Genomic DNA, 13563 nt, shown 5'->3' on the forward strand with positions numbered 1-13563 from the left:
AAGAATAAAACAAAATAGGAATAAAATAACCAGACTTCAGGCAAAAGTTCCGTGCAAGTCCTGGAAGAAGACTTAGAAAATCACTGACTTTTTTTTGTGCCACAACATTTCCAGCAATGCTACTTTTGGAGTGAAAGAGATTTCTCTCTGCACACAAAGGGTGTTCCACACCTATCCCTGGGGAGCCTACCAAGAGCACAGCAGGCACTGCTGGTTTTATTGCAGGTGGAACCTGACTGCAGAAAAAAAAAACATTGCTCCACAACACATCAGACTTGCCTTAACTTAATCAGGAATGCCTTTAATCTTGCCTTGGATAGGGAGTTATTACAGATTAGTTACAGTCAGACTAGGAGCTCCTTGCCTCTGTTCATTTCTACAGAATTTCAGGAAATCTGCATGTGAAGGAGTGGAGATGGGCCAGGGAGACTGAAATGTAACTCCACTTAAGAACATATCATCAGACCTCAAAGGTATAGAACCCAAAATGAACTTTCATTCACAACTGAATGAGCAAACCTCTTCATTCTACTTAGATAAATATTTGCATTCCAATACATCATTTTTAAGCCCTTTGTGTACTTCTATTATACAGCCTGATAACTGCTGAGATACCTGCAAAGCACCTTATAAATTACATGAGTATTTTATTTAGGTGGGTGATCATAGCTGATGTTTCCTACCCGTGAACTTTGACATCTCCCTACAGAAAATGCAAGCTCCAGCTTGAAGTGAGCCCATGGATAACAATTTGTTTGGGTGCCACAGTGCAAGGCAGCACAGCAGGTCTATTTTGGTGTGTGTACTGCATGTATAAATACAAGCAGGAAATACAAGCATCTTTCCAGCCTCCTCACAAAACCACCTTTCACAATTTATTATCTCTTACTAAAGCCTACTGTTGGCTTGATTGAAGTGTGTAGGTTGCACTATACTTACCTGCAAATAAAGCACCTTCTCTTGGTTCTTAAGTTACTTCAGAAGCTCTCCCTGTTATTACATGCCTCCTTTTCAAATTATGAATTTCACACCCTTTGCTGCTTTTGTGTTTCATTTAAAGCCTTGTTTATTGGTAGCACAAAAGTAAAGCTTGACTAGTAATGCCTGCCTTTTTCTTTTCATGCTTTCCCTCAAGGGATGCAATTCAACTCACATTATTGATGTGAATTATTCATTTCTGAAAGTCTTTCAAGTAAGTCTGAAACAAGCAGGTTCCAACTTCTACACTCAGAAAGAGGGAAGAATCAAATTAGAGAGTCTCCATCCTTTCATACATATGATTTAATCACAGAGCATGCACAATCGTCTTTCCTAACAGATAATGTTCAAGTTAAAATCTATATCTAGATGGACTACTGTACTTTGCCAAAATCAGGTTTTCTGTGACAGAACCACAGGATTGCTTCTTCTGACTTCAAATGTAAGGTTGCTTTTACAAGCAAAAGACTGCTACATCCCAAAAGGCTTAGGACAAACATGTAAAAAATAAAGTGGGTAAACCAAATTACCTCTATGGCTGATTTCATTTAATATAAAAGTAAAATGCATTCATTTGGTATACGTGCTTTATTACTATTTAAACTATTTTATATTCTTTGAAAAAGAAATCACTCATTTTTCCTGCATTCAGAAATGTATAATTAAAGAGGCAATTCTACTAAGTTGTATAATACCTAACTCTGTAAAAGAGTTTTTATCCACAGGCTGCAAACTCAGTAACTATATGATCCCTCATATTCATGTAATGTTCAGACAAGCAATATTTTCCTTTAGTCCTATTTTCAAAATTAGATAGGTCTGCTCACTGCAACAGAGAGCACATTAGATCTTCAGATTATATGAAAACATAATTGTTGTCTGCTAATTCCTTCAGCTTTTCTCTTTTGGTAAAATGCTCACCACAGGTCAAAAAAAAAAACTAGAAAACCAACCCTGCTGGAACAAGGGGTGGGTTTGGGGTTTTTTTCAAAATTGGCTGGAGTTAGGAAAACAAACTGAAAAACTGCTAGACAATCTAGGTTTTATCCTCAGGTACTCCAGGAGCAAATGTGGTTTATATATCAGTATATATATATCCATATGCACACAAACTCAAAATGATAAGGACTCTCAACATTGCAGCTCCAACACCAAGTTGTGCACACTGACTTAGTCATGTGAATTTCTGTAAGTTCAGTTAAATGCAGGTTACGGAATTCCAACTGCTTATTTTAAAAATTACAAAAATTTGCTTTCCATGCTAGTTTTGCAAGGAAATAAATGACACAGATGCACTGCCAGCTTGTTGGTTCTTATCCTTTCCCTCATAACTTTTGAATGAATTGGCTAATTTTGATCAAATTTGACAAGAGGACTCAGTCTAAAAGACTTGAGGTTCCAACAAGTTTCCATGAGAACTGACAGTTGAGTAGGAGATAAAGACTGACATGAGTCTTCCCAGTGAGGAAAATATTGCTGTGTAAGCTCAGCAATTATCTATTATGCTTGAGATACCCACCAGTTGATGATTGTGTATGCATCAGCCACACAACCCTCTTGCATGGGATTTGGAAGCAATTACAGGTCTCCCATTTCTCTGCCAGCCACAGGCTGGAAAACAGGGGAGTGGTTGGCAGAACATTTTGTAGGTTTTAGCAATGAAAAGTGAATGAAGAAGGAGCTGTGATTTGATTGGACATAACTTCATTTGAAACCAAGCTTCAGCATATGCACTGTAATCATATAAATGTGTTAAATTCCAAAGTGTTTATAATCATGACCCACCATAACCCAAAACAGTAAAAGCCAGGATCAGGTTGGAAACAGTCACTGTGGCACTTGGGTGAGTGAACAAGGCTGCACACAAGCTGCTGCTTGCATTCTCAGGGCAAGTTAAAGGAGCCTTGGCTGCCAGCCCTTGCTCCAGGAGGCCACAGGCAATCCCAGCCTGCTTGGGCTGGATGCACAGGAGCCCTGCTGGGAATTGCCCAGTTGGCACTGGGGTTGCTGCTGCCACATCCTGTGATAACACCTGAGTAACTGAATCTTTTTGAATGCTTGATACAATGTGAAAGAACTCTTGTACCTTTCCAGGCCTTTGTCTGATGTTCCTTGGCTCACATCTGAGAGATTCCCAGTGATGCTGGCTCCTCACCTCTGCCCAGTTCTGCTGATGGCAGCCCCTGGCTCTGAGGGTGATGCTGTGTTTGTTTCCTGTCTCCCCAGCCAGGCTCACCAAGGCCATGGAACCAGGAAAAACAAGCTCCCATTAGTCCTTACCCCTGCTCAGCTCTGCTGCTTACTCAGGCCAAGGATTGCATTACCTTTGTATGCAAAGGCATCACACCAGGACCTTATGTTCTGTTATTTTAATACTGCTATGAATCCTTGATCTTTTCCAGTCATTGCTTCCAAAGCCAGTATTGCATTCTGCTGATCAAGTACTTCACTTACATCTGCTCAGACCTAATAAACACTCCAGAACTGGAGGTCCATCACTGTTACTCAAAATACTTGTTTGAATTATCATTTATGCAGTCATATCCCTCCCTCATTCAGATGTTGCAGGGCATAAATGATAAGAAACCATTCCAAAGAAATCTGCATTGCAGTCATAATCAAAGTGAGTAAATAAAGAAAAGCTGACAGGCCCTCACACAATAGGCAAATTGCTGTGATCTTCACAGAGAAAGGTAATGGGTTTCTTTTTCTTCTTTTCTTTTTAATACAGATTTCCTTCTAGTTTCAGAGGCCTTCATGTTAAATTAAATATTTTTAGCACCCACAAGACTATCTAGAATTAAATTGCAGCAGTTCCTTAGCATCTAAGAAAGCAAGCAATGATAGATCCCTGTGATTCTCCTGTCCTTGTACAGAATCAAAGAATCATTTACTAATAGACTGAATGCTTCCAAAAGCAGAAATCACACAGCTCCATCTTGTGGAAGATGAGATTCCTTGTGAAATGTCAGCTCAGTTCATCTTCTGTCTTTGGTAATGATTTAGCCTTAGATGTTTTAACATGTAAGTTTTACCTACCACAGACATTTCTTTTCATATGTGCTTTACACAACTTCACCAAGAGCAGGAACAATCTGCCCAGTATTTTTATTTATATTCTCTTGTTTTTTTTTATTTACCCATAGTATTCTCCCAAACAGGTCCATACTTCATCAGCTCACATTTGTACCAAGTGGTGCAGAATCAGCTAGCTAATTTTCTTTCTATCCTCTTTCTTTGTCCTGTAAGAGCTTGAACACTTTGCAAAAGTGTCCTCAGTGAACACACCATAGATAATATTAAACATACTTGATTTTCAGCCTGGGGTACTTCTTAGCAGGAAGCATTTTCAATACAGTTTGGATGACATAAAAATACAGAGCAGCAGAGTTTTCCTCATTCATGCAACACAGAACTTGGATCTGTAATGTTTCCATAATCTAATGCCATTAAGGTAAACCAAGTCAGAATTACTTTCAGGTCAGATGAACCAAGTAACTTTTCACAACACTACAAAAACGTCCTAATGAATTCTGGAGACAACTGTGGGATTGGTCCTTATTTCCTTGTTACAGAATCTTTGTCCTTTTGAGAGCTTTGGAATGGTTTGGACATCAAAACCCAGCCCCAAAAACATGCACTCAACATAAACCTCTGTGCCACACTACCAAGAAAAACAGAATGTTTATATTTTTGACCATATATTGTACATTGGGATAGCATATTAAACCACAAGTACCAACACAGGGCTACAAACTGAAATCCACCAAGATAAAAGTTCCTTGGGCTTTAGTATGGAACACTTCTTAAAACCTTACAATGTATTTGGATGTTTCCAGCAAACCTTGGTGTTTGAAGAAGGCATTTCTCATAAGTCACAGTCAAATGTAAAACTTCTCTATGAGATTGTCCCAGCCCACATTCACTGAAGTTTTCAGAAAAAGCAGAAGTAATGTGACTCATGGGACTACTCACAGATGACTCTGGAAACTTATTTCTCATTAATTTTCAACTGAAATGCGTGAGTGGTCAAAAATGACCACAAACCTTCCCTTAAGTCTTTTAAGTTAATTAAAAGTATAAAGGATCCTAAGTATTTTCATCTTTTAAATTAGTTTTTAATTAATTTTTAGTGTGAGAGCCAGAAGTCCTAAGAGAAAAGGAATTGCTCATAGAAACTTCTACCCAAATCTGAATGATGAATGTCAACATGATAACCAAAAGTAGCTGCTTATTAAAATAGTGGTTTGGACTATATTAATACATATAGGCAAAAGAAAAAACTAAGTAGAGAAAATTCTCCTAAAAATCATCCCAAATATGTATTTTTAACTAGCATTCTGGGGCCCAAGAGGGAAAAAAATAGAATAGCATCATGATTGTTTCCCTACAAAGGATATTCTTTATTGTCCTATTAGAGATGATTCACCACAACTTCACTCCCCTGAACTCATCTTCCACACTGAGAAAGGTTATGGCATTCCTTCCTCCTGGTAGGAGTCAAAATAGCAACTTTTGAGATATGACTGACAAGAAAAATACCTCATCTCTTCTGCTAGCCTTTTTTATGGTATGACATTTCTGGAACTGTATCGGCTTGATTTGATTTTATTGTCTTGAAGTGATCTTTGTTTCTCTTAAAGTATCCATATTACTATGAAACACTAAAAACCAGAGCCCACACAAAGTATGAAGGAAAAAAGCCAAAGGAAAAGACCTTTCAGGGTTCATACACCACCCCACTAACAGCTGCCAATCCTGACAAGACACAGCTGTCTCTGAACCAGGGCGGATGCAAGAGTTCAGCTCTGTCCCAGGTTTCAGAATCTGCCAAGAAGGTTGGCAATCAGTGCCAGTCATGGCAGGTTTTTCTTTGATATGGACACCTATTCAAGAGATATTGGATTTATACTATCAAACTACTTTGCAACCTTCAGTTACTGCCAAGATTAGCCATGTAGATATTGAAACCATATTCCTCCATCATAGAAAGACTACACTGTGCAGTTACAGCTGGAAGTGCTCTTAAGCTTTTCAAGAAGGTAACAAGAGACATCAGCTAGAAAGACCAAGTAATTTGCCCAATAAAGCTGCAATTATTTCCTTCCCCAAAAGCAGAGGATTAAAAATCCTGTTAATCAGGATAAATATTGAGAAAGTATTAAAGCATCATTACAAGACAAACCAAACAAGAGTTGCTGACTATTACAACTGCTACAATTAATACTTTATAGTGATACAGTGTTGCCTATGTTGCTTAGAAACCACATAATTACACACACTTAATCAGCCTTAACCTATGTATTTTCAATACCTTAATGCATACCATCAAAATTCAAATGTTACCAAAATACAACCTTAGAAATAATTTTGCATTTCCTATTTCATATTGAAAAAACATATGATTAAATGCTATCTTTGAGACAGGGCATTCTAGTTTAAAAAGGGACAAAGGACAGTACAAACACCTCAATCTGCTTGTTTCCCACTCATTTATCTATTCCTTTTCTGATCCGTGAGCATTTTGAATAAGGTATTGAAAGTGTAATCCCAATTTCCCTGGTAATCTAAATGGGAGATTTGACTGCAGGAGAAATCAAACAGCAGCCTTAGAGCAGAGTGAAATAAAAAGCAAAAAGCTGGTAAGACTTTGCAGGTAACCAGTTCTAATGTAAAGGCTGTTGTTTCATTATGCATTAATAGGAATAAGATTCTTTGGATTCTAAAGTACTTTAATCAATGTTCAAGGGTTTTTAAGAACCTCATTATGTACCTCTTTTACAGGATTATGAATATTTGCAAATGGGTCATGTGGTAAAGCTTCAAAGGCTAAAAAGTTAGATCAAGAGATATTTTCTAAAACTCTTCAAAATATTTCAAAATCAGAAGAGATGCCCCAATATGTATTGCCACATTCAAAGGACCAACCTTCCCTTTGAATCAATTTTTCATATATATTACATATATTACTGCTCCCTTGGAATCAATTTTTCATATGCATTACATATATTACTATTCTCCTTCCTCACTGCTTTCCTGTGATGATGATGAGGTCCACACCACTTCATCCAAAAGTAGTGTTTCATTCAAATAAAAGAAAAAGGTACAAAATTAAAGCTCTATATACTAAACTAAGTTGATTAAATTAACGTAGCTTACTTGACAATAATGTGCAAAGATTAATAAACAGACTTAGATTATAGGTGACCACCTCTATTGCAGTTTTGTGCTTCTTCTGAGGAGTTTTCTGCTCACTAGAGGAACAAGAAAAATCAAAATGCAATAATTAGGATAGGTCAGCAAAGACAGAATGGGGTTTGAGCAGTAACACTGCTTGAAAAAAGGGACCTCCAGCTCTGTCCATAAGTGACACTTCGGGAGGCTCTGCAGGAAGGCAAGAGCCAGAGCTAAGCACAGGGTCTGATGTTGTTATCATATTGCAGGGGTTCCACACTGCTGTCTCCTTATCACAACAGTTCCATATCTGCTTGTTCTATCTCATGGACAGCTCCTCTGAGCACTGACTCTTTCTCCTTCCCAAAGCAGCCACTGACTCCAGTTCCCTTCTCACCCAGCCACCCCACTCTTTCATAGCACTCTGCTTCTCATTGCTTACAGCTGTGGCCTGGTAAAGTCAGGCCTGCTCCTGATCTTTGATAATTGGCCCAGCTGCAACTCCTTAGGGGTGAGATTACTTTCTACACCAGCTTTAGTTTCTTGTATTCTATCCCTCTACAGTCTGACAGCACAGGAGGGACACATTGTAACATATTGCACCCAAAAAAGCTTTCAAAAGGGGGTACAGTGAAATCCAGAAAAAAATTAGTTCAAACTTCCCTGAAGATATTTTTGAATTGTATCCATCTGTGAGGAGTGTGAGCCCCACAGCCTCTGGAGACAGACTGGCCTCTGTCCCTCACCCCATGGGCACCACCCCCTGAGAGGAGCCCTGCCAGGGGCTGTGCTCTGAAGTGAAATGGGTTTTGTACAGGGTGGACAGGACTCATGTCTGTGAAGATCCTCCAGAGGGGAGACAGTGGTTGATAACAGCACAAAGGAAGAACAAAAGGCAGATTTGGTACACCATGAGTGTGTCAAAGGAGGCATAGCAGAAGAAATAATACCCATAATGAGTTATTAATGGTACTGAAATTGTACCATTCATTTGTTAAAATGAATATGCTTGACTGTAGATTTTCTTGTCAGTCTATATATTTTGATTTTGTGCACCACACAGCTCAGCAGTAAATTACTGCAATTAACTTTGATTCCTTAGGATCCACAGCACTAGCATTTCCACATCTCGTGACTGAGGCTGGAATTCAATTCTAAATTCTTGTCTAAAGAGCCCTTACAAAGTAAGTGGCTACTCTGAAAAGTGCTGACAAACTTCAGCAGAAATTCTATACAGATCTATTTCTCATAAGAAAAATATTTCCAAAAATATCCCAAGAAAATTTAGTTTATCCATCACAGTAAAGTTTGAAAAAGAGCTGAACAGCTTGAGTTAATTCCTTAGCAAACACCTCATGTATTCAGTCACCATTTTTGGATTCCAAAGACAGACATTTCAGTGAGAATCTTCGCTTACAGATAAGATGTTTTTCATGCTGTTCCTTTTAAATTTTAGTAGCACATCCACTGTGAAAGTAGCACCGTTCCATCTGTGCCCTTCTAGAGAGTCAGACACTTTGTCTCATAACAAATCTGCCTAGCTCACTGGATTTTGGCTGTGTGAGTACAAAAGAACTTGACACAACACAAACTGCAAATAATCAGATGCAAGGTGTAACTCTCTGGATAAAGTTAGAGCCCTGCCTTGGTTAGGAGACACCACAAATCACAATTCAATAGAGGGGGGCAAGGGAGGAGAGATGAAATATTAGAACTAGGGGAACCAAGAGATTACACAGTAAAAAATCTGCCAGGAAATAGCAATAACCCATCCTCTGAATGAAACTTGACAAGGAGAGTCAAGACAGATATTTATTTCTGATGAAGAACTCTAGTACTTTAGTAGTTTCTCTAGTAGTTTCATGGCTATGTATGAGACATGCTTTCCTGGTTTTGTTCCCATAACTTCACTGGGAAATTCCCAGCACTGAATTAATTTAACTTCCAAAAGAAGGGTCTCTGATTTGTAAAAGTCACTGTGTGAAACAATTGCTGCTGTATTACTAGAGTATAACCCAGAAAATGATACAGAGATAATGGAGAATTTTGTCCTGACTTGGAAATCCTGTCAAGGGGTCATGATCAAAGGGGCAAAAGCCAGCACAGAACTGGACCAAATCTACTTGCCAGTACTTTCTTTTTACATCACAGCAGACTTCAGGGACCACAAAGAGCATCTGATCCTCTCTTGGTAGTGCACAAGCAAAGAGGATTTTACAAGCTATAACACTACTTGCTCCATTTGACTCCACTCTGAAGAGCCAGGAAAATTAAGCATGTGCACACATCTCAACCACTTCCAGCTCAAACTCTGACCTAGCTGCACGAAAGCGATGCCCTGTGAAGTGGCACTCTTACATATTCCATTAGACTGCAGATGTGGGGAGATAATAGAGGGAGTTTTTTAATTGCCAAATTATTCACTGTGGTTTTGACAAATGGCTAAGATGGCTGGTCCCTTTCCCAAAAGCACTCAACAAATGCCCTTTGCAGCTCTCTTATAAAGTTACCTTGCACCATTCATCTGGTAAATAAAAATCCTTGGAAAAAATGGAAACAATGAGAAAGCAGTTCCAAGCATATTGAGAGAGTTGTAATTGCTATGGAAACCATATCTAGTAATAGTCTTGCTTCAGAGCATCAGAGGCAAATCATGATAAACTGACAGCAAAGCAAAGTGGAACACTGCCTAAGAATTCAAAGTTCAAGATTCAAGAGAAAATTAAACCAGTGCATAGGAAAAGCTTTTGTGGCCTCCCATCCTCCAGGTTCCTTTGCAGCACATCTCTGTGGATGAGCACTTTGGGATTGATTTCTGCCCAGGCTTCCCAAACTGCAGCTGGAGCAGCACTCGGGGCTGGCAGCATTGTTACACTTGTTACAAAATACAGGGATACACTTTCTTTAGCCTAGAAGGAATCCTAATGGCTAGAAAATTTAGGAAGCCTGAAAACATGGAACTCCATTCAAGCAATGGCAATTTTTTCAAGCTCCAAGGAGACTGATAATAGGGTCAAAGAGGGTAATGGGGTCATGGATTCAGAGACCATCAATGACAGCAATTTGCTTTAATGGTTTACCCACCTAAATTAAGGTGGGTAAAATAAGAAGCTACTAATCTTAGACTAAAAAAATCAAATTATTTTAGAATATTGTTTATTATAAGAATATTATTATTATAAGAATATTATGCCTTGCTTTCATTTCTGTATATGAAATATTCTCAATTTATTTGGCTGTGTCTGTACTACACTAACCTGTTAATGGATAGGTCAGAATATTTCCAACACTTCATTTCCTTTCCTTGCAGCAGCTTAGCTGCTGATACACCAGAGGTTATCTCCCTACTCTTCCTCATCAACCCCAACAGCTCTTTCTGAGTTTCATCACACCACTTCTCAAATCTGTGTTCTGAATAAAATCAGACAATGCAAGATGCAAATATCTAACCACTCCAAATTCTGTCCAAAAGTCATCACTGCTGATGTGCCAGCCTTGATTCTCCCTAGGTGCATCATTCCCAGAAAGAGAACCAGCTGAAATATTGCTGCACCTCCACCACTAACACTCCTTTTGCTTTCTTCAGGGACATCCCCTCCCATTGCAACCTCAAAAAGTAAAATTCCACAAACACTTTCATTTATAAAGGCTTACAGTAATAAATCATTATTCTTGTTGTTCATAAGCAACAACTTCTGCTTTTTGAAAAGTTACTTTGTTTGAAAATTCCACACAGCTGTCCATAAATGGTATTTGTGTAATTAGGGTTTGGGTTTATGATCATCTGAATCTTGTCTTTCCCACCTTTTTTTTTTTTAATTAGGGTCTTCTAAGCCATAGAAAGCAACCAACTTCCCACAAAAAAAATCTATAAACACCCATTTTCTATGCTACAATCAGTTAGATGGGAGCAAACAACTCCATTTTGTCAGGAGAAGCACGGGATGCAAATTTGTGCTAACATTATTCTGATAATCAGAAGGCAAACAAGAACTATTTCTCCTCTAATGCCATTTGTTTCAGCACTAAACCACCAACAGTTTTTACAGAAATGTGGACAGGCAGGATGTGACCCTTGCAGACCATCCTGTCGTGTGGTCACAGCCTTTCCATGAAAGCTGTTGTCAGTCACAAAGGTGGATTTATCCAACCACCAAATCACACCCTGGGCTTTCAGAAAAAAGAGTGACCAAAATTTACAGCAAGTTACACAATCAGCTACACACAAACACTTGTTCATAAGCCAAAACAATGTTTGGTTCTAAAAATTAGTTAAATAAAACCCCCTTTTGTTCATAAAACATAAAGCAATGTAGCACCAATACAGCAAGAACATTAATTTGGCTTCTCTAAAATCAACCATTGGGATATCACCAGATTTATCAAATTAATGTATTAAAAGTGGCAGGAACATTGACACTTCTAATAACATTCATAACATTCTATAGTCATCAATATTTTTTTTTTCATTTTTCATTTGGGATCAGAAAATACAAAATTTTCAACTAAAATTGAAAAAAGCAGATTTGCATTGCCACTACCACACAACAACTCTGCACTGGCCACAATGCTGCAAGTGTTCCCCACTGCACCATCAACTGCTCCTAAGGAGGTTATTTGTAAAATTACTTCTATTAGATGAGCACCTAAACATCACTGAGTGAATATGACCTCAGAAATGTGAGAGACTTGGACACATGGAATGTATTAAAACATTTCCTCTAACTGATATTTCTGTCTATTGCTACAATAAAGAAACCTCTTTGCATTTCATGACTTTTGCATCTAGAAATTATTAAGTAGGATAGTCTGCACAGTCACCACATCTATTATTCATATAAGATGCAGAAAGGGGGGGGGAAAGTCAAAATTGAGGTTGTTCAGGATACTGAAGTACAAACTATGTGTATGTATCTTTGAAGTTTTAAACTTAGCTTTGTATTGTGGAGAAAAAAACAAAAACATCCTGTGGAAAACATTGAGAGCTGCTTAAGTCTAATCCAGAGTTTACTTAAATGATACTGAAGACACTTGCTGTGACTTGTGTGGCAATTACACCTAAGGGAAAAGGGGGTTGGTAATTCCAGGGTGTCCTGCAGAGCCAGGGCAGGATGAGAACTCACCCTTCCCTCCAATGCTCCCTGTCCATCAGAGCAGAGCCCAAATATCAGCACTTTTATTGCAGTTCATTCTTTACCCAGCAAAACCATGTCACATTTCATTTTTACAATAGCCTCATTGAAAAAGAATAATTAGGTTTTCTTTTATAGGGGTAATATTTTTTAGCTTATAAAGAATGTTCTCTATGTAGACTGATGGAGAAAAATCAATTTCAGCCAATTACAGATCACAGAAAGTGCCCCCCTCTAAACTGCCTGTTCTAAGAATATGAATAAATGTGGCTGAAACACAGGTCCTAATCAATTTCCAGATTATAAACCACAATTTCTTCAATTTCCAATGTATATCGAAACAAAAGACAAATACTAATATTTCTAAATCCAAACAACAAAGCAAACCATAGACACAAAAAATCCACAGAGTTGGCAATCTCACCATGTTTTTTATATAAGTTATTTAAATGTTGTTTTTCTTCTCACAGGGAGTCCTCTTCAGCTCTTTACATGACCAGTAATAAAAGTTTATAATTATGGCACAAAAGATCTGTTACTGTCTTCAGACAAGACTGTTGTCATTACCCAAGTGAGCAGATTAATCACTTAGGCATGATTTTAGCATTTTCCTCTTTCACAGTAATGAGAAATCACTTGTAAACATTAAAATTTAAAAACAAATTAGTTGTCAAAAGTGTAACATAAAGACTAACATTAACATTGCTGCTCCAAATAACAAGGAGTGAGCCAAACACTGATCCCCTCTGCAGGGATTTGTTCTGTTGCACTAGCAGGCAATTAACCTGACTTGCATTTAGTGCTGATATGATAAAATAAATAGATCTGTTCATGCATTTTTAAAATACACAAGTAAATGTCTTCCTTGGGATGCTGATAATGGGCTGCACTGATCATCTCACATCATCTATCAGTTTGAAAGTAACTTATCATTTGTGTGCTTCCTATTTTATATGGAATGAAACTCCGAAAGTTACATTAAAAACATGTTTAAAATGAAAAACAAACCTTGATTGTTGGATATAGAAATGTGTTCATGCACTCCCCTGAATAACATTCTCCCAGCCTATTATTCCCAAATTTAAAATTAAATGAATAATTCTTAGACAAATTTTATTTATCTTGTTATTATTCAGGTTATTTCTTGTGTTTTTATGAATTTTTTTCAATATTAATCTAGTGTTTTGCAAATAAAAACTGCACAAAAATAAATTGCAAGATTTAGGCCTAAATTCTGGTCTCCAAAGGTAAGAAATGACAGCCCTCTGCTGGCTAACAA

Source organism: Melospiza georgiana, chromosome 16 (assembly GCF_028018845.1).
Source record: "Melospiza georgiana isolate bMelGeo1 chromosome 16, bMelGeo1.pri, whole genome shotgun sequence".
Taxonomy (NCBI): Eukaryota; Metazoa; Chordata; class Aves; order Passeriformes; family Passerellidae; genus Melospiza; species Melospiza georgiana.